Raw genomic sequence first — 22,887 nt, forward strand, 5'->3', positions numbered from 1 at the left:
TGTCAATCCTTGAAGTATTACAAAGCTTCACCTGTGAAAAAAAACAATTCAAAACCAAGCTTTTGAACACACTCAAAATTTTGAAATATTTAAGCAGAGTTCAGAAACACAAGAAAAATTTACTGCAACATGACAATGCTCACCCAAGAGGCAATTGAAAAGTTGGATCTCAATGTCTTATCCATACTACCATATCATGCAATACCATGTCCAGAATGAGATGCCACAGCCATCTTGCCATGGTCAACTCACCATGGGACAATTCAACAAATCAGTTTAATTATTTAAATAATTAAAAATATTTTAATTTTTGCCATTTACATTTCATTTTGTCCTTCCTTTGGCATCTTTTCTTTAATGATTCTATTCCACCACTTCTTGATATTACTGTAACTCTTGTCTTGTGGCGAGCTGTCCCATGGCAATTTGGCCATGGCGAGTTGTGCCATGGCAACTTGGTCAATTTGGTCACAATGTGTTGGCCATGGCAAGTTGGTCATGGTGAATTGTTCTAGACTCTACTATGTCTGCCTTTCCCCAAATTGAAAAAATAACTTCATGGGCTCCTATTTGATTGAACTGAAGAGTTGGAAATGACTTAATAGGATTTGTTAAAGAAATAAAAGATGGAATTCTTTCATAATGTCTTTAAGAAATTAATCAAGTTTGTAGCAAACTATGGTGATTATGTAGAGAATTAAATACAGTTAACAAAAGTGCTTATTTCAAGGATCACTTTCCTGCTTTATTTATTTTAAATATCCTAATTTAAGCCATCCAAATGTTGTTGATAGAGGCATTAATTTTCATTCAGCCACTTTGATACGTGAAGTGGAGCTCTGTTTTAGCCAACCTCTTGTAATATACACTGTAAATCTATAGCTGTATTTAGCCTTACAGTTACAGGGCATATTTTTTTTAGGATTGATAGTTTAAAGTATTCTAGAATCTGCAATACAGTATATTGTAATTTTGTTTTTGCAGGTTTTTGCTAAAATTAGTCTAAAAAGACCTGCTGCAACATAATATTACACTTGCAAAAGGTTATGAATTAAGCCCAGTTGGAATTCTTGCCATTGCAGGATATATGATTAGGTGAAGGAAAACAAACACAAACCAAAATGTCACTAACCTTTACTGAATCCTGAGAATATCTGAACCTGCATTACAAGAAGCACTCTTGTTTTTTTTTTTACAGCATAAAACAGACTAAACACCCTGTCCCCAGATGTTTTAACTTTTAATAAACATTCTTCAGGCTTGGGGCTCTTTATCCACTTTTCAGTTCTCAGGAGCCAAGTGTAGATTGTCTCTACCTGTCTCTGTCTCTCTCTCTCCTCTACCCCACCTCTCATGACCATGCAAGTAAAGAGATGAGTGGAAAATGAGTAAATTTACACCTTAACCCCTTCAGTTATAGTGCAGCAAAATGGGAGGGAGGGAGGAAGGAAGGAAGGAAGGAGGGAGGGAGGGAGGGAGGGTGGGAGGGAACAACGGGTATCTCCAAGCCAATGTTGTGGCAACTGGGAAGAGTGTTGAAGAGAATATTCCAGTATAGCAACTGCCTTGTCAATTTGCCAATCAGATTTTTTTAGTATGGCTTTCAAGCCAGCTCTGGATTATTTAGTAGACATGATATCCAGCCCATATTTAACTAGCTTGCTAATTAGAAAAGTACAGGAATTTTATCAATGCTTTGTTGAAGTCAAATATATTCCATCCACTCCTATTTCCATGTTATTTAAGAAGTAACCAATTAGAAAAATTGTTTGATGAGTTTTATTTTTGATAAATCCAGCAGTCAGTACTAAACAGCATGACTATTAATAATGATTGCTAGATTATTAGAGCTGCGTTGGCACAGTGGTTGGAAAGCAGTACTGCAGGCTACTTCTGCTGCCTGCCGGCTGCCCGCAGTTCAGCAGTTCGATTCTCACCAGGCTCAAGATTGACTTAGCCTTCCATCCTTCTTCTGAGGTCAATAAAATAAGGATCCAGATTGTTGGTGGCAATATGCTGACTCTGTAAAACGCTTAGAGAAGGCTGTAAAGCACTGTGAAGCAGTATATAAATCTAAGTGCTATAACTATTGCTATTTTGAAAGTGTGTCTTTCTAGAATCCTCCCAAATATCAAAGACAACTTGTATTTCATGATCTATTTGAACATAGAGATACCTGCCCAGTTACCTGAAGCTTGGCCTATGTTGCAGATTTGTAAAGGTACTGCTTCTTCCCTCAGCAAATCTCTTTAGTAAAATGTGAACGATTTATATGATGTGAGGAGAAACCAGCAAATCTCTTGAAGCCACTTGCAATTTTTAACTATGTAATGAAATACAGAAACTAATTCAGAAAAGCAGTGTAAAAGGATTACCTAAGGGGAATATTTTCCTTTCCTGTGTTAGCTTGGCTGAACTTTTTCTTATGCAAGAGCATAAGAATTGCATTTCCTACCATTGATTAACCCTAGTGAATGAAATCTCTCAGACTTGGAAAAAGACTTTATAGAGCAGAATGAACTCTTATCATTTTTTACTTCAGAAATTGGTTTGAGGTTGTCCTTAAGAGGGAGGGTTTTTTTTTAAAAAAAATAATCAAGATGGTGAACTACAAAGTTCCACACATATCACAAAAAAGAAAAAGAAAATTGCAGTGGGGCCTTGATCATGTGGTTGCAGCCGCCATCTTGACTTTTATCACACACACGCATATCTCAGGGCCTCTCTATTGAATTGCAATATCCCCATGGTCACGTGATCAAAATCCAGCCACTTGGCAACTGACTCATATTTATGATGGTTGCAATGTCTCACTTAGCAACAGAAAGTTTGGGCTGAATTGTGGTCGTAAGTTGAGGATTACCTGTACTCTACAATTCTAATAAGGTAGATTTAAGCAGGAGTATTTGATTAAACTTGCATCCTGCTGATATCCATGGATCTAGTCTAAGATGCCGCCATAAATTCAATCAATCAATCAATCAGAATAGAGCTGGAAGAGAACTTGGAGGTTTTCTAGTATAACCGCCTGCTCAAGCAGGAGACCCTATACCAGGGGTGTCCAACCTTGGCAACTTTAAGACTTGTGGACTTCAACTCCCAGAATTCCTCAGCCAGCTGGCTGAGGAATTCTGGGAGTTGAAGTCCACAAGTCTTAAAGTTGCCAAGGTTGGACACCCCTGCCCTATACCATTTCAGATAGGTGGCTGGCCAGTCTTTCCTTAAAAACCTCCAGTGATGAAGCACCTACAACTTCTGAAAGCAAGCTGTTCCAGTGGTTAATTGTCCTCACTGTTAGGAAGTTTCTCCTAAATTTCAGGTTGCTTCTCTCCTTGATTAGTTTCCATCCATTGTTCTTGTTTTTTGTCTTGCCTTCTGGTACTTTGGAAAATAAGTTGTTGACCACCCTCTTTTTTGTGGCAGCCCCTGGAATACTGCTATCATGCCATCCCTAGTCCTTCTTTTCTCTAGAGTGGCCATACCCAATTCCTGAAACCTTTCTTCATACGTTTTTGTCTCCGGGTCCTTAATCATCTTAGTTGTTCTTCTCAACATCTTTTTTGTAACCCAAACTGGATGCAATATTCGATGTATGATCTTCCTAAGGATTTATAAAGCGGTACTATTACTTCATGTGATTTTGATTCTATGCCTCTGTTTAAAACAACCAAAATTAATCCTACTGCATTAAAAATTAATCCCACTGTATTAAAAATTAGTCCTACTGTATTTGACAATGGCACTGAGCAAACTGCTGATACTCTGATCAAAGAGAACTGGGATGGACTTCTATTGCTAATAAGGAATGTCTTTTTCTCTTCCTTATTTTCTGCCACTATATAAAGTGTCCCTAATACATTTTGCACTAAATGCTTGCTGCTTCATTGCTCATCATTAGAACAGAAAAACCTCACCCACATTGTGTGATGAAAGGACAAGGAAAGTAGTTATGGGAACTGAATTTGATTTTGAGTATGCTAATAAATTTCAGGCTCAATTGCTTCTGCCACTGTGTCTTCATAAATACGATACAATCAAGCTGCCAAACAAAATTTTCTGCCAATATTGCTGAAAATCATTTTAAAGCGAGGAATAATTTTCAGAGTATTGTACTTCCCTAGTATAAAATCTGAATGTGGAAACAAGGAAAACATAACCAACCATATGACAAATGTGATGCGATAATAAGTGTTTACTCCATCACATCCTTTTTCACATCAAAAGGGTAGGCCAGTGTATACTTGTTAATGATGCAGACAACTGTACTTCACCAAAGCTTATTGCACTGAAGCTCTCTTCTTGATTTCCCTTTCTACTTAACTGATCTTCAATCCTGAAAGTAAAACCAAAGAAGAAACCAGAGAAAAAGGTAACCTCCCCAGAAAAACTAGCCTGGGGTGGGTTAAGGGGAGAACCAAAGGGCTGTGGGCTCTACACCTTTATAAAATATGGCCACCAAATTTATCATATATATGGGAAATAATTGTAATTCTAATATTCCCTTATTTTAAATTAAACTTAATTTAATTTAAAAGGTAATGAAATCAGAAATACTTTCCCCCGTGTCCCTGCTCATTTCTTTTTCCTTATGACAGCTATTTTGGAGTGGGTCTCCAACATGCTGCTCAAAGATCAAATCTAAAACAAATTGTACAATCCTGAGCTGGACAGAGAAAATGGGAAGGAGCAAAGGATTTACATGCTTCTGTGGCTAAAAATTGTACCAATCCATTTTTGTATTCATAAGATTGATCCAAAGAATTATTTTCTAAACTATTTAAGCATGTGAGCAAATCTTATGAGTGCAATGAAAATCTTGGGAAGTACTGTATTTTTTGCACTATAAGACGCTCCAGACCATAAGATGCACCTAGTTTTTGGGGAGGAGAACAAGAAGAAAAAAAAATCTGCCTCTACCTCCCAGCAATTTGCCTCCTTGCAGCAAATAGCAATCAGCCTGGCCGGCTTCAGCACAGCCTGATTTAGCATGAGCAGCTGATTGGCAATTGGATTGGCCTCCCAGAATACCGCCAATCAGCTGTTCCAGACCGCAGGAATTGCTACCGCCCATCGCTGCTGCCGCCATCTATCGCCACCTCCGTGCGCCCCATTTTTGGCTTCCACAAGTCCTGTTTTCAGCTTGTTCCAGGCGGCGCTTTGGCAACATTCACTCTATAAGACACACAGATATTTCCACCCTCTGTTTTTGTGGAAAAAAGTGTGTGCGAAAAGTGCGAAAAATACGGTATTTCCCAATTGAATGAACAACTGGTGCAACAGAGAGCCTGGGGTTGTTTGCTTGGCTGAAGCCATTTCCATTGCTAAGTGATGTAATCATAAAGCATTATGTCAGGTGACCACATTGCTTAGCAATAGCAATCCTCCCCACTTCTAGTTGGCCGCATAATAACCCCAAAACTGTGTGGGTTGTTAAGTGAGAAGAAGTGTGAGACCCAGACAAACAGACCAATGGGTGCACAGACATTTAGAAAGGTCTTGTAAACAGATAAACATGTGCTCTGGAGTGCAGGTGGATGTGTGGGTTGTGGGGGGGAAGACAGGGTTCCACCAACAGGGTTTGGGGACTATGGGGGTTGGGGGTGATTGAGGATAGGTGCTAGGGAGCACAGGTAGGTGCATGGGTGCCACTGTGAGATTTATTTATTTATTTATTTATTTGATTTGTCAATTGTTTACAAGATAATAAGTACAAGTGTATACATAGTTGTGAATATATGAAATGGGTACATATAAGAAAAATAATAGAATAAGAGAAACAATAGGACAGGGACGGTAGGCACGTTGGTGCGCTTATGCACGCCCCCACAGACCTCTTAGGAAAGGGGTGAGGTCAATAGTAGACAGTCTAAGGTTAAAGTTTTGGGGTTTGGGGAAGAGACTACAGAGTCGGGTAGAGTATTCCAGACATTGACCACTCTATTGCTGAAGTCGTATTTCCTGCAATCAAGTTTGGTGCGGTTTACTTTGAGTTTGTATCTGTTGTGTGCTCTTGTGTTGTTATGGTTAAAGCTGAAGTATTCATTGACAGGTAGGACATTGCAATGTATGATTTTATATACCATGCTTAAGTCTGACCGAAGACGGCGCAATTCAAGGTTTTCTAGTTTTAGAATTTCGAGTCTGGTGGCATAAGGTATTCTACAACGAGTAGAGGAGTGGAGAACTCTTCTTGTGAAATACTTCTGGACTTTCTCAATTGTGTTAATATCAAATACGTAATAAGGATTCCAGACTGATGAACTGTATTCGAGTATTGGTCTAGCAAATGTTTTGTATGCTCTGGTTAGTAGTGAGATATTACCAGAGAAAAAGCAACGTAGGATTAGGTTAACAACTCTTAATGCCTTTTTGGCTATGTAGTTGCAGTGGGGTCTAGCACTTAGATCATTAGAGGTGAGTATTCCCAGGTCCTTTACAGAGCTTGGGTCATCAACAAGATCTTGACTATTCAGCTTGTATTTTATTTTCTGATTTTTTTACCAATATGTAAGACAGAGCATTTATTTGTTGAGATTTGAAGTTGCCATATGTTAGACCATTCAGATACATAGTCTAGGTCTTTTTGTAGGGTAGTAGTATTGTCTGTGGTATTGAACAGCTTTACATCATCAGCGAAGAGAACGCAATTGCTCTTGATATGATCACAAAGGTCGTTTATGTAGATTATGAAGAGAGTTGGTCCTAGAACACTGCCTTGGGAACACCACTATTGACAGGTACTGGATTTGATAGGGCGTTCCGATTTTGACCATTTGTTGTCTGTTTGACAGGAATGCTTCTATCCAGTTATTCAGTTGTCCAGAGATACCATAAGATTTTATTTTTAGGAGTAGTTTGTCGTGTACCACTGAATCAAAGGCTTTACAGAAGTCTATGTAGATTGCGTCTATTGCTTTGCCCTGGTCGAGTTGTGTAGTCCATATGTTTTTGCAGTGTAAGAGTTGCAGATTACAGGATAGTTTTTTTCTGAACCCAAATTGTTTATTGGAGAGTAGGTTGTTTGTCTCTAAATGGAGGATGATGGATTGGTTAATAATTGATTCCATGACTTTACAGGTGACGCAGCATAAGGAGATTGGTCTGTAATTTTCAACTAGGCTTGGGTCTCCCTTTTTGAAGATAGGGATGACTGTGGCTTGTAACCATAGGTTAGGCAAGGAGCTGGTCCTGAAAGATTTTTCAAAGATTATGCTTAGAGGTTTGGCTATGGCAGTGGATAGCTTTCTTAAGAAATAGGCACATATTCCATCCGATCCAATAGATAGAGATGGTTTTAGATTGCGTAGTGATTTTTCAACGTTGTCTACTGTAAAATCGATATGTATTAGATGAGTATGCATCACAAGCAGACACCAAAGGATGCAAGCAGGTGCAAAGGTACCATGGGGATGAGATGGGAGGGGGGGTCATGGGCAGGTACTACAGAGAGTATGCAGGTAAAAAAGCAGGGCCAGAAGAAGTGACTTTAGATATCCTGTCAGCTTCCACATTGCTTGGGGGAAGTTGGGAGGGAATGTCAGAAATTGCAATCACTCACTGCAACATTATAAGGACAACCCAGGTACCTAAGGCCTGGATCATGTTCACACAATGCAGGAATGCTGATGCTACCCCAAGTTTGCAGATTGCTTGTAAGTCCCTCTTGCTCAGAACTCACAACTTTGAATGGTCGCTGAGTGATGGCATAACTTGAGAACTACCTGCATTTAAACAAGAACAGCTTGTTCAGCTGGCAGAAACCCAAATGAGGGCTTCAGCTGAATTTGGCCTGAAAACAAAACTAAATTCCTTGTTGCCTTGAAATTGATCTCCCATGATAAGCATGGGGAGGAATTTGAATGAAAAATACCAAGATTTGCTTCAGAAATGTGATGCTTTAGCAATAGCATTAGACTTATCTACTGCTTCACAGTGCTTTTCAGCCCTCTCTAAGTGGTTTACAGAGTCAGCATAATGCCCTCAATAATCTGGGTCCTCATTTTACCCACCTCAGAAGAAAGGAAGGCTGGATCAACCTTGAGCCTGGTAAGATTTGAAATGGCAAATTGCAGGCAACCGGCAGGCAGCAGTAGTAGCTTGCAGTACTGCACTCTAACCACTGTGCCACCGTGGTTCAATTTAGATTGGAAAATAGCCAAGCTTAAGGGTCTGGTGGGAATGATTCAGCTTAAAGATTAAACAATTTGCAATGCATGTGGTAAAGGTTTTGAAACAAAGATACTCAGTCTGAAGGCATTTAATTACAGCACCTATATTCAGAAATAATCAACATTTTCTAAAATTCATCATAATGCTGGGCATGACCAACATATAGCAGTGTTCATGAAAAAAAAATACAACAGATATTATCACTGCTGCTGTAGTATAAACTGCAAATTGAAACTGCTTATTGTGAGAATTTCTATTTTTGTCCAGCAAAAATACCAAATTCCATTATTTTAAGTTTTGTCTACAGGGGATCATATTCTGACTTTCTCTTGGAAAATGGGAAGCCTGAATGGAAACAAATAAGAAAATGTTTTTTTCCAGCTCTTCCTCCACATGGAGTTCAGAGGTTTAAGTGGTTCAATAAAGTCTGACAGTTAAATAAAAATGAATCAAAATACACTGCTCAAAAAATAAAGGGAACACAAAAATAAGACATCCTAGATCTGAATGAATGAAATATTCTTATTAAATATTTTGTTCATCACATAGTTGAATGTGCTGACAACAAAATCACACAAAAATTTTCAATGGAAATCAAATGTAGCAACCCATGGAGGTCTGGATTTGGAGGTACACTCAAAATTAAAGTGGAAAAAAACACCACAGGTTGATCCAACTTTGATATAATGTCCTTAAAACAAGTCAAAATGAGGCTCAGTAGTGTGTGTGGCCTCCACGTGCCTGTATGACCTCCCTACAATGCCTGGGCATGCTCCTGATGAGGTGGTGGATGGTCTCCTGAGGGATCTCCTCACACCCCTGGATTAAAGCATCCCCCAACTCCTGGACAGTCTGTGGTGCAATGTGGCATTGATGGATGGAGCGAGACATGATGTCCCAGATGTGCTCAATTGGATTCAGGTCTGGGGAACAGGCGGGCCAGTCCATAGCATCAATGCCTTCGTCTTGCAGGAACTGCTGACAAACTCCAGCCACATGAGGTCTAGCATTGTCTTGCATTAGGAGGAACCCAGGGCCAACCGTACCAGCATATGGTCTCACAAGGGGTCTGAGGGTCTCATCTCAGTTCCTAATGGCAGTCAGGCTACCTCTGGCGAGCACATGGAGGGTTGTGCGGCCCCCTAAAGAAATGCCACCCCACACCATTACTGACCCACTGCCAAACCGGTCATGCTGGAGGATGTTGCAGGCAGCAGAACGTTCTCCACAGTGTCTCCAGACCCTGTCACGTCTGTCACATGTGCTCAGTGTGAACCTGCTTTCATCTGTGAAGAGCACAGGGTGCCAGTGGCGAATTTGCCAATCTTGGTGTTCTCTGGCAAATGCCAAATGTCCTGCACGGTGTTGGGCTGTAAGCACAACCCCCACCTGTGGACGTCGGGCCCTCATACCACCCTCATGGAGTCTTTCTAACTGTTTGAGCAGCCACATGCACATCTGTGGTCTGCTGGAGGTCATTGTGCAGGACTCTGGCAGTGCTCCTCCTGTCCCTTCTTGCACAAAGGCGGAGGTAGCGGTCCTGATGCTGGGTTGTTGCCCTCCTACGGACTCCTCCACGTCTCCTGATGTACTGGCCTGTCTCCTGGTAGCGCCTCCATGCTCTGGACACTACGCTGACAGACACAGCAAACCTTCTTGCCACAGCTCACATTGATGTGCCATCCTGGATGAGCTGCACTACCTGAGCCACTTGTGTGGGTTGTAGACTCCGTCTCATGCTACCACAAGAGTGAAAGCACCGCCAGCATTCAAAAGTGACCAAACCATCAGCCTGAAAGCATAGGAACTGAGAAGTCGTCTGTGGTTACCACCTGCAGAACCACTCCTTTATTGGGGATGTCTTGCTAACTGCCTATGCTTTCCACCTGTTGTCTATTCCATTTGCACAACAGCATGTGAAATTGATTGTCAATCAGTGTTGCTACCTAAGTGAACAGTTTGATTTCACAGAAGTGTGATTGACTTGGAGTTACATTGTGTTGTTTAAGTGTTCCCTTTATTTTTTTGAGCAGTGTATTTTTTCCTTAGTGCTGGTGTGAAAAAGAGTTTTGATTCAGCATTTGCTGAGAAATTTACTGCTGCAAATGGTTCACTTTTAATGGAAAGGAGAAATTGATTCAACTTGGATGAATCCAGCATGATATTTTTAAATTTTCTTTCTTAATTTTTGTTTTAAATTAATTTTCAGATTTTGTCTTTTTTCCCCAGTTTTTGCTTTATTTTGCTCCCGTATGTTACTTTCTGTTTTTTTTAATATAGTTTTTTTATTAATTTATAATATGACATACAAGGAGAATGCAAAAGTAAATATTAGGGAAATTAGGGAAAGAAAAAGGGAAGTGGATAATGCAAGAAAGCAAGGGAAAAAGAAAAAAAAGCATTGACTTCTAACTCCTTTGGAGAAGTAAAATAAGGCATTGACTGTTTTGATTAAAGAAAAAACAAAACCACAAATGCCTTTATTTCTATTTGGAAACCACTTCTGGACTTTGTGCTTGAGTGAAGAAAAAATAAACTTTGATTTTGGGTTTTACCGATTAGATAGATTTATTGTTATAGTTTCTATTATTATGAAAAAGTAAAAAGTTGAGGGTAGATGTATGTTACTTTCTGATGGGTTTTTGGTTTTTCAAAATTTATATCCTTCAATGGAAACCCCAGTCTATATCTATATTTTAAGGCATAGACATTTCTGAAGTATCTACATACCAAATTAGATAACCTAGAACATAAAGTTGATTTTGTACAAGAAATACATATTTTTCCACAAAGGAAAAACTTTTATCTAAGGTCTGGGTTGGTCATGTATACATTAGTTGAAATTCAAAATTTACTAAAGGTGTAATGATTATAATTAAAAAGCACTTAACAATTATGGTCGAATAAGAAATAAGTGACCCAGAAGAGTATTTTTATAATACTGGTGACAGTTTTAATCAAAATACTGCATTTATCAATTATTATGGTCCTTCTAAAGATATATTAAATAGATGTTTTCCACATTTCTTTACTTTCTCTGCGGATCAGATAATTATAGCTGAAAATTTCAATTATATTTTAGAGTCTTTATTTGATTGGAATATTACTCCTCCTAAATCTAATTCATGTACATAGAAAGTATTTCAAATTTAGAAAATTAATATAGGATTCATCTGCTATAATAACAGAGCTCTAATTCAAGCAACAGTTTTACTGTTTTCTCCATTAAAAGCTGGCAAAGCATATTTGGAAGATCCTGGAATAGAAGTAATAACTAAATCATTATTTTTAAAGTGTCATGGACAAATAAGAGTATTAATATTTTAGGTCAGTTTATTGTCAATCAAGTCCAAATGACAGCATATTTTGACTTCACAATTTAGGTCTAGCAAAATGTATTTGAACTTCAAAATTACTGGGCTCAAATCACCAGGCTCAAGGTTGATTCATCCTTCCATCCTTCTGAGGTGTGTAAAGTGAGGACCCAGATTGTTGTGGAAAATATGCTGACTCTGTAAACCGCTTAGAGTGGGCTATAAAGCACTATAAAGTGGTATATAAGTCTAAGTGCTATTGCTACCCTGTTTCTCCAACAATATGGCCTCCCCCAATAGGAAGTCCCAGCATGTTTTATAGGCATGAAATGAAATTAAGCCCCTCCCCCAAATTAAGGCCTATATTAAAACATGCGAAATGGGGGAATGGTGGGGGGACTTGCCGTTAGGAAGTACTTTTGTTGCACAGCCGGACATGGTGCTGCCTGCGTTGACCCCCGATACGAAATGCCCCACCAACACCGAGGTCAACATCCAAGCCATCGCCGCCCGCCCGCCCGAAGAGGCAAGTGGGGGAATTAAGTCACCCCTGGAAAGATGGCCTAGCCATTTTTTGGCTCAAAAAAAATAAGACCTGGCCTTATTATATGAGAAACACGGTATATAGTATATATTACCCTCTCTATAAGATAAACCTTTAAAAATTTTACAAACTTGAATTTAACATAGCATTTTAGAAGACCAAAAATTCATAATTTGCAAGATGAACTAAATGTTTAAAAGCTCTCTTTGTATTTTAATTGAAACATATTTTGACAACAATGTATATATCAGATTTTTAAAACAAAATATTCAGCCTACATTTTGCTATGTTGGGAGAGCATAGGATAGTGCACAGTGGAAGTAAATATGAATTTGGTACTTTAAGAAATGGTATTAATAATATTGTCCTATTAGGAAGTATCAAATATACAATAACACCTTTTTATTTTACTCCATAGGAGTTGATCAGAGAATATCTGGAAATCAACAAAACACTGTTTGGCTAACACTAATAGTTACAGTTCATTAGTAATTCTGATGGAAAAAATTATGTAACAGTAAGTAAATTAAGACTAATCCACTCTTCCCCCATTTAAGTATCTTCACTAAAATGTTTCTAAAACAAATACATCCAGGCAATTCTATATAAATTTCTACACATTTACATTTTAATCCACATGCTGCTCATAAAGCAGTGTGAATAATTTCTTACTCCAGATGCTTGGCCTTCACAAATAAGAACTCTTACTTATTAATAGAACCTATCCCTGTATTTCAGGTGTTAAGGTTGAACAATGTTTGGAACAGGTAGCCCTCAATTTATGAATGTAATTGAGCCTGGAATTATGGTCCTAAGTTGTGACAATCATTAAGTCATCATGTGACCATGCCTGGTTTCAGAGCTTCTTTGTGGTTTCATGACCATGAATACAGCTTCTTGATGCAGGAAGAGTTGCAACTGACTCATAAGATAGATTTATGCAAAGGTTGACTTTGCTATGGTTGCTACCTGCTCTTCAAGGAAAAGCCAGGAGTCCAGAAGGAACCCAGATTGCACACTGACTCAGTTTGGATGATTGGTATTCCAGAACTGACAATGGAGGTTTTCAAGATTGAAGAGAGGCCTAAAACTGAAGGTCCTCAGTTTTACTAGGGTTGAGAAACAGAGACTGTTTCTCTTTTTCTAGGTTCTCATCGTCTCCAGGCACTGGGCAGGAAATTAAAAAACATCACTTGCTTTGCTTTGCTTTACCTTTTAAACTAAAATTTACCCATGAATGCTGGAAAATAGCATTCTGAGAAGAATTCTAAATACTTTTTGTTTGGATTTAACCATCTAATTTGATATCTTTAAAAAGCTTTTAAAAAGGAAAGCAATTGTGAGTAGTTATCAGGGTAATTTATCCATCCTAATCCATTTTTAAATACTATTACTGTAAAAGAAGTTGGCAACAGCAATTTTCCATGGTCTTATCTTTAAGTGGCAGCAGAAGTCTATTCTCCCAATGAAAATATTACTTTCTGATTCATTTCACCTTTTTCTAAGAATCTGCTGGCTTGTTTTGCCTGTTTCCCAGGCAAGTAAAAAGTTATGACTGCATGTAATGCCTCTGCAGTTTGTAGTTTTTGGAGGAAGGGAGGGAAGGAGAGGAAATAAAAGTGTTTTTCTGATGACAAGATGTTTCTGGGCAGTAGAAATATAAAGAAGACCAAACTAATGAGAACAGGTACAACAACCAGCCTTAGAACTGGCAATGAACATATCAAAATAACTTCTGCCTTTTAGAATTGGCAGTAAGGTGCATACACTCCATTATATAAGCAAAAGATGCACCTGAAGGACCAGTTTTGGGACAGATGGATAAAATCCACCTATGTGATTACATCAAGACATCAACTTGACAGCATATAATCATAATAAGTTATTCTATAAGTTGTTTCTCTTCTGAAAAGTGCTGACCAAATACCACAATTCCTCACACTTGCCACTGCAAGCTTTGTGCCATCATTTGTTCAGACCCCATAGTAATCATGCCTTTCACGCTAAAAGAGCATTTGTGTATATATTTATATATTTAACCACCTGCCCCCTCTAATTCATCCCACGCTTTGACTGATTATTGACTTCAGCTACAAGATAGGATTTCCATTTGTACAATTGGAATGAGATTGCTTTTTTTAGTAAGCAAAGGAAAAAAATAGATATTATTTTCCAAGGGCCAATTCAGATATTCACTCTTTGTTGTTTGTGAATATATTAATGTAGTAATTTTAATAAATCCATTCATCATTTTACCTCTCAATCTAAGTCCCAAAGCAATAACATATTGTCCCCAACATGCAGATTTTAGCACAATATTTGAAGTAAGTCATGCATGTTGAGATCCAAATTATTAACAAGCTTACATATTTGGTCTTCCCCAAGAATTTCCTCTTAAAAAAGCTAATATTACACCACCCCAAATTGCCACACAAACTATAATATAGGCTACAAATATACAATTGTGTTGTTAATAATTTTACTTGGTAGACTGATTAACTAAAGGTTGAATTATAGAGGATCCTATCTCAATTAGTAGGGGCAAATTTTGATAGGCAAGATCACAATTACAGAAATAAGTCTTTATGTCAATGTTCAAGATTTATTGGTTCAAGGACTTTTAAAAAGCCTTTCTTATATATTGTGATATCATTGCATATAGGCACTGAGATGAATGATTTATAGTAGGCATCTAAAACAATCAAGTATGCCTTTAATTGAGGAAGTTAACTCTACAATATCTGGACTGGAGATAGCCTTTGAAGATATTTTGCTATTTATTTATTTCATTCATTTATAAGGGTTCGTGATATAGGGTCATATGATGGAATCAATTTATATTTTAGGCACTCAATAACAGTGAACAGTATTCATATACACAAATATGCCTCTGAATGAAACACTTTATAGAATCCACAAATTAATTAAAGTATGTCTAAAAAGAATATAGATGGATTGAGTTGCTATCCAAATGTAACTATGAATACTGCAGATTTGATTTCTTTTTTTTTCTATTTTTTTTTTAATAAATAAAGATTTGATTTCTATCTCCCATTCAAATGGCTAAATTTTGATGAATGTTGAAACTCTTGTATGAATGTTGGAAGTTCCAAATAAATATTGTAAATGGTTGGAAAAGAACGACCATTTCTCATTTTGGGAAATAATAGAATATTAAGGATTTTATTTTATTTATTTTATTTTATTTATTTATTTGATTTGCCAATTGTTTACAAGTATAAGTGTATACATAGTTGTGAATACATGAAATGGGTACATATAAGAAAAATAAAAGAAGAATAAGAGAAACAATAGGACAGGGACGGTAGGCACGTTGGTGCGCTTATGCATGCCCCCTAAAGACCTCTTAGGAAAGGGGTGAGGTCAATAGTAGACAGTCTAAGGTTAAAGTTTTTGGGGTTTGGGGAAGAAACTACAGAGTCGGGTAGAGTATTCCAGACATTGACCACTCTATTGCTGAAGTCGTATTTCCTGCAATCAAGTTTGGTGCGGTTAACTTTGAGTTTGTATCTATTGTGTGCTCTTGTGTTGTTATGGTTGAAGCTGAAGTATTCATTGACAGGTAGGACATTGCAATGTATGATTTTATATACCATGCTTAAATCAGACCGAAGACGGCGTAATTCAAGGTTTTCTAGTTCTAGAATTTCAAGTCTGGTGGCATAAGGTATTCTACAACGAGTAGAGGAGTGGAGAACTCTTCTTGTGAAATATTTCTGGACTTTCTCAATTGTGCTAATATCAGATACGTAATGTGGGTTCCAGACTGATGAACTGTATTCGAGTATTGGTCTAGCAAATGTTTTGTATGCTCTGGTTAGTAGTGTGATATTACCAGAGAAAAAGCTACGTAGGATTAGGTTAACAACTCTTAATGCCTTTTTGGCTATATAGTTGCAGTGGGCTCTAGCACTTAGATCATTAGAGGTGAGTATTCCCAGGTCCTTTACAGAGCTTGGGTCATCAACAAGATCTTGACTATTCAGCTTGTATTGTATTTTCTGATTTTTTTTGCCAATATGTAAGACAGAGCATTTATTTGTTGAGATTTGAAGTTGCCATTTGTTTGACCATTCTGATACATAGTCAAGATCTTTTTGTAGGGTAGCAGTATTGTCTGTGGTATTGAACAGCTTTACATCATCAGCGAAAAGAACACAATTGCTCTTAATATGATCACAGAGGTCATTTATGTAGAGTATGAAGAGAGTTGGTCCTAGAACACTGCCTTGGGGGACACCACTATTGACAGGTACAGAATTTGATAGGACGCTCCCAATTTTGACCATTTGTTGTCTGTTTGCCAGGAATGCTTCTATCCAGTTATTCAGTTGTCCAGAGATACCATAGGATTTTATTTTTAGGAGTAGTTTGTCGTGTACCACTGAATCAAAGGCTTTACAGAAGTCTATGTAGATTGCGTCTATTGCTTTGCCCTGGTCGAGTTGTGTCGTCCATATGTTTTTGCAGTGTAAGAGTTGCAGATTACAGGATAGTTTTTTTCTGAAACCAAATTGTTTATTGGAGAGTAGGTTGTTTGTCTCTAAGTGGAGGATGATGGATTGGTTAATAATTGATTCCATGACTTTACAGGTGACGCAGCATAAGGAGATTGGTCTGTAATTTTCAACTAGGCTTGGGTCTCCCTTTTTGAAGATGGGGATGACTGTGGCTTGTGACCATAGGTTAGGCAAGGAGCTGGTCCTGAAAGATTTTTCAAAGATTATGCTTAGAGGTTTGGCTATGGCAGTGGATAGCTTTTTTAAGAAGTAGGCACATATTCCATCCGGTCCAATAGATAGAGATGGTTTTAGATTGCGTAGTGCTTTTTCAACATTGTCTTCTGTAAAATCGATATGTATTAGATCATTGTTGTTAGCTGTGGTACGGCTAGGAAATACTGGGCATGATCCATTGCTGTTTACAAATACTGAGCCGAAGAATGTGTTAAAGATGTTGGCTTTAATGGTGTCGTCGTTGCAGTCTTTACCATCAGGTCCTATCAAGGGTGGGATGGACCTTGAGTCTTTTAGTTTGTTGTTCACAAAATTGTAAAAAGCACGGGTGGAATTGGTGCTTAGAAGGTTTTCCTCTTGTTTAATGTGATAATTGGTGCATTCGGTCTTTATCTGGTGGCATAAATTTTTGTATCGGCTTTTGAAATTGGCAACGTGACCAGATTTGTTTTTCCGCCAGAGTGATCTCTTTTTGGATTGAAGTTTCCTTATTGTTATGGGTAATCTGCTTTTTTGTTTTGTTTAGGATATCAGATCCAGGCTTCAAAAATCTGGATGGTGGGCACAGAAATCATATTTTGCTGCAACCTAGTGATTTTCTTGATTTCTGCAGCTAAAATCTGGTGGCTGCCTTTAGGATATGTTATAACTATCAAAGTCATTAAGTGTCAAAGTTGGTAACTGCCTATGGATGGGTATCTGAGTTTCTGGATATTCATAGAACTTGCCAGGGTTTGCCAATTTTCACAAAGGAAAATTGTCTTTCATCAAAATATAGGCATCCACTAGAACACAGTCAGTGATATTGCTGACAATTATGAAGTGATAGCTTTCTGCTGAAATATCAATATGAGACTCTTAGAAAGCAATTGAAAAGGAGAACAAGCTAACAGTTTGTCTGTTAACAGGTAAAATTCGTAATTATAATTATAATCTTTCTTTTTGAAGAGTAATCTTTATCATTAACTTCTGCTTTTAAACTTTTAAAGCTTAATTTGTTTTGATTGAATTTTTAATGCTGATTGGCGAGGATGATACAATTAAAGGCACTGAGAGCATATAATTATATTCTTTATAATTATGTCATAATTGTTTTACTATGTTAAATGATCTAACTAATCGATTTGTTTTCCTGTTACATCCAACTCTGTTGTAGGAAGTAGCATTCATCAGTCTTTCCTGATGAAGTGCTCTCCTGATGTGTTGGAGTATAAGTCCCATCATCCCTAGCCAGGAAATGGTTGTTTTGAGCAATATTTGCAAGCATTTCCAATAGAATTTCAACTGATATTCACGGACAAATGAAAAATTAATACATTTTATTTCCATCCTTCCAGGACAAAGAACTAATGCTAATGCATGGTTTTCTTATACAGATACAAAATTCACTCAAGCTAATGGACACCTTGAAATGCTGTTGTGCTGGGTAGTATTATATCAAGCATACTTGACAACTGCTATGGGGGGATGTTAAACATAATTTCTACCATGATGAACAGGTAATTGAAACAAAAGGTAATTTGTACACAATAGAAATATTAGGACAACCTATTGTAGACTGCCTTTATATTTGTTTTTTGTTTTTAAATTGCATTAGCTATCATAACAATAGTATCTGTAGATTGGACTGCTTTAACTGAATTTCTCTCTTTTTCCCCCCAAATCAAATGGGTTACAAAAGAGGACGAAATGCACTTTAGGTATTTACAAGTGTTCAACATGAGCTACTTACCCCTAAACAAAGTAGGCCATTCATACTGTCCCCATGTCTTACTGTACCCCTTATATTTATATTATCTGTGATTAAATAGCATTTCATAAATAAAAAACTCAGGCTTACTCAGAAGTAAGTTTCATTAGATTAAACCTAAGTTTCTCCACCTTGGCACATTTAAAATATGTGGACGTTTTAAACATTTTAAAGTTGCCAAGATTGAGAAACCCTGGGTTACATCTTACCTTTGTAACCTCTTTAGGATTACAGATTAATTGAATTAAAGAATACTCTTTCTGCAACAGAAGGAATAACCAATGTGTTGTGATCGCCTATGTTCTGAAGTGATAACTATTTTCTGCCTTTTCTCGCAGTGTCTTATTCTGATTTCTGGATTGATTGAGTTCTTGAAGCAAATTAAGAAACAATATTTTTTTAAAAAAGCCAATTAAAGTCCCTGGGGGATGAAAAGGCTTCAAAAATCTTGAAAAATCACATCTGCTTTTGTATGCAAAATGTGACAAGTTTATGCAGTAGGAATACTGACTGATGGAGGACTTACAATTTAGCTAAACTCAATAAGCCACCAACTGAGGACATCCCAGTGGGTGAGCCATGGATTTTGTATTTCAAGTATCGAGTGTTAGCCAAAAACAGTGTTTTTAATAGTAGGAAAGGAACACATGAATAGGGTAAGGCTACCTACCGATCTCTCCTACTTATCCTTGACCACTTACATGGGATTTCATGAAACCACAAGAGCATTCAAGGAGAAACAAGTGCTTACAACAGCAACCCTGCCTCATAAAGTACGCAAGAGCTGGCTCAGAGGCTTTGTGCTGCCTTTAAATAGATCCACCCTAGTACTTAATAGGTACCTTTAAAGACTTCTACTTTATAACCAAAGTGCACCACAAATATTTTCCCTTAATGGGGTTACTCCTGTAACCTTTCAAAACAGTTTCCACACTGTTCCTATGCAATAGCTGAGTTTTTCTCAAATGCAATATAAAGAATATTAACGAGCTGAAAACCAAGGAAGGTGTAAGGTGGAGAGGAAGGGTTGTACATAGTTCATCATCATAAATCATGGAGTCAAACACACACAGATACAGACACAGACACAGAAACACAGGTATAGAAAGGTCCAAGATTTATCTTAATCTTTTGGTCCCTTTAAAAAAAATACTTCCATCATAGGGAAGGGGGTTATGTACCCCATTTCACATTCTGGAAAAGAGTGGTTTAGTCTGTGAAGTTCTGACAAAAAATAAATATTACAAAAGAGAAAGAAAAGAATAGCACTATCACAAGGATTCATTTTACAAAAGGCAATTGGACTTTCTTTGTTTTTGCCTGAAGATGTTTAGCTTCTCATCAGTTCTGAATGAATGGCGGAGAACGGAATGGAAGAGGGCTAACAATCAGATGACTGCAAGAAATATAAATCCTTCCATTCTTCACCCTTCATTCAAGAAGCTTCTTGGATGAGAAAGAAAACATCTTCAAGCAAAAACAAAAAAAGTCCAGTTGCCTTTTGAAAAAGCACCTTTGGGACAACCATGACCTGGATGACTGAGAATCGCCATAGACATATCACAAGGATCATTGCTATGGAAGAAACCAATTGCTCAATGCTTTTCACCCACACTTTGTAACATAGTACATTCCAGACATTAGTAAATCTAATGAAAAAAACTTAGGCATTGGCTAAGAATTGTTAAACACGTGCAAACAATCCACATTAAATAGTGATTATACTGTGAAGGAAAAAAAAGAGAAAAACTCTAGATATGTGATGGTAATTAAAATGAACTTAACACAATGTACATTCATAGAAAGAACAGTCTATATCATCAGTATAAATATTGATAAAAATTAATTACATTACTTATCTCTGCTAAATTTAAGAGTTTGCTTTGATAATGTGATTGATAACCAATGATTTTAGATTAAATTAGAGATTAGATTAGATGTTTAATTTCCCATTATTGTTCTTACATATTTCTTCATTTTGATTCCTGCAAAGAAACAAGCCATACATATTTTAAAATATAATGAATTAAAAAACTTAGGAAGGTGCTGTATAGTAGGGGGTGTCAAACTCAATTTCACTGAGGGCCGCATCAGGGCTGTGGTTGACCTTCGGGGGCCAGGGGGCATGGCTGACTGGGTAGGTATGGTTGATTAGGTGGGCATGGTCAGCTTGACACCACTCCCCAAACTGCTGGCATGTTTCCTCTTCGCATTGGGTAGACCAGGCCCTATGCGGGTAGACTGTGACATCCCTGTGGACTGGATCCACCCACATCACAGGCTGGATCCGGCCTGCGGGCCTTGAGTTTGACATCCCTGATCTAGAGCTTTTTCTTCTATCTGTTTCCTGTTCTTCATTTGCGGTAAAATGGTGTTGAAAGAATTCATGTGCTTTATCTAGGGCAGGGGTGTCAAATTCGATTTTATTGAGGGCTGAATCAGGGTTGTGTTTGACCTCGGGGGGGGGGGGCAGGGTTCAGAGTGTGGCCAGCTTGATCTCACTCATGTTGGAAGTGCCTGTGGTGGCCTGAGGGCTCTGCCAATGAAAATGGGCTCCTGAGCTCTGTTTTCAGCTGTGACAGCTTCCTGCAACCCTCTGCCAGAGAAAAACGGCTGGCCCTCCTGAGCTCTTGTTTTTGCTGGCACAGGCACTGTGGGCCAGTCCTTTGCTGTTTCCAGGGCCAGATCTAAGCACCCCGCGGACCAGATCTGGCTCCCGGGCCTTGAGTTTGATACCCCTGCTCTATACCAAAGAAAATTACAGATCCAACTCTATCCAGGTCCATCTTCTCCAAAGTTTTTGAAAGTTGTAGCCCAGCACTCTCTGGATTTATCTTCATAAGAAGTGTTCTTACTAAGAATAAGGAGCTTTGGCCATACATCAGCTAAAACATTTCTCTGAATTTTAGAATATGATTCCCAGCTTCAAAATATAACCCAAAATAAATATGGAATGCATGTTTTACAATATGATGAACTTACAACTGCATACCTTTAGAACACTATTCTTTAAGGAAACAAAGCAAAGCAAAACAAAACAAACAATAAGCAAAACAATTAAAAACAGACCCTTCTCGGGGCTTTTTCTTCAACAATGCAAATTATTGTGGAATTGGCATTGAGGACATTTATGGAGGAAGACGTACAGACTCAAGCTGCAGGTGTCTTTAAAAATGGTTCAAAAACTGTACTTCTTCAAAATACAAAACATAAGATTTTGAAAAGGAGTTTGTTGAGCTTTACTGTCTCAATAAAAGCCATCCAGTGGAGCTGGCAAGGGGGTGTGTATGGGGGAAAGGAATAACTCTACTATTGCTTCTCTTCAAGTCCATTTTTTTCAAAGGCCATAAGAAAGAAACATAAGTCTGCATAACAAAAGCTAGGTCTCTGATTGGTCATAACTTTGTATAGCTCTTTTATCAAGGGATGTGTCTGTTGCCCATATTGCTATTTTTTTAGAACAATTAGAATGGGATGGGATGGGATGGGATGGGATGGAGTGGAGTGGAGTAGAGTAGAGTAGAGTAGAGTAGAGTAGAGTAGAGTAGAGTAGAGTAGAGTAGAGTAGAGTAGAGTAGAGTAGAGTAGAGTTGAGTAGAGTAGAATAGAATAGAATAGAATAGAATAGAATAGAATAGAATAGAATAGAATAGAATAGAATAGAATAGAATAGAATAGAATCTGGGAGATACTGAGGAAAAATTTATAGGCACATGAACACCCACCAGTGTTATATTGAGGATTCAGGTTTATATACTTAGATACCTGAACAGGCAAAGAAGGACACAGAAAGGAGTACAAATAGGGGGGAGGGGGAGGAGAACACACTGTTAAACTTTCTTGGCATCTGTGATAAAAATTACGGTAAAACTACAAAAAAGTACTTAGACCACATGTACATGAAATTACTGTCTCCAGTATCAGAAAGACTGTTCCTCCCCCCTCCCCAAATCTCAGGAATGTGCTAGAGCTGGAAGCAAAAGCCTAGAACAGAATAGAACAGAACAGAATAGAATAGAATAGAATAGAACAGAACAGAACAGAACAGAACAGAACAGAACAGAACAGAATAGAATAGAATAGAACAGAACAGAACAGAACAGAATAGAATCTGGAAGGGACCTTTACTATTTCAGATAAGTGACTGTCTAGTTTCTTCTTAAAAACCTCCAGTGAAGGAGTGCCCACAATTTCTGGAGGCAAATTGTTCCACAGGTTTATTGTCCTCACTGTTAGGAAGTTTCTCCATAACTCCAGGTTGCTTCTCTCTTTGGTTAGTTAACAGATAACAGATAATAACAGATACAGATAATCAGAGTTGGAAGGGACTTTGTAGGTCATCTAGTCCAACCC

This window comes from Notechis scutatus, chromosome 1 (genome assembly GCF_049901735.1).
Source record: "Notechis scutatus isolate UNSWTSFEM ecotype Mainland chromosome 1, rNotScu1.2, whole genome shotgun sequence".
In the NCBI taxonomy this organism is placed as follows: Eukaryota; Metazoa; Chordata; class Lepidosauria; order Squamata; family Elapidae; genus Notechis; species Notechis scutatus.